The following is a 642-nucleotide window of genomic DNA, read 5'->3' as shown; positions in this document are numbered from 1 at the left end:
GTTATGTATTTCTTTATAATAACACTTGCAATTACTTCATAGTCTCTATAAAGTGCAGCCACATATTGCCTCATTACATGCATTACTTATTCATTCCAAGACTATACCATTTAACACTCCAAGCGCCAACAATCAACTATTTTGATTCACTAATATATTGCTCATTATAATGCATGAACTTACTGCAAAAAAGTAAACTAAATCCACAACACAAGCTCAATCAAATAGGGAAGCATGTGTTCCATGAGGATGATATCCATGGGATTTCCCTCAAATGTAGATAGGTATATAAAGAAGGTAGGTGGGTTGCTTTGCATATTCTCTATGCTATCATCCACAAATAGTGTCGTTGTAGGGCTAAAATGTGGCCATCAATATCATCAAAATTTTTTAGAAAGTGTAACTTTACTCGATTCCTTTTGAAAGAATGAGTTATGTGAACTATTTTGCACTTGCCTTGACCATACTAAAACACAAATTATGGTTCTTGCAATGTTTGCTTTATACAATCACTTCTAATTAGTTGGAGTAGCTTGCTCAAGTTCTCCTCTTTCATTAAGATCCAAGTTGTAATGTCAAATAATGTGGATATTCCCTTTAGAAACTTGGCAAGGTTTGGCTAGAAAAATCACGCAAGATCTC

This window comes from Lygodium microphyllum, chromosome 7, assembly GCF_053477565.2.
Source record: "Lygodium microphyllum isolate KBCC chromosome 7, Lygodium_microphyllum_v1.1.10, whole genome shotgun sequence".
NCBI classification, from domain to species: Eukaryota; Viridiplantae; Streptophyta; class Polypodiopsida; order Schizaeales; family Lygodiaceae; genus Lygodium; species Lygodium microphyllum.
The sequence above is the reverse complement of the archived record's forward strand: the minus strand, read 5'-3'. Positions refer to the sequence as shown.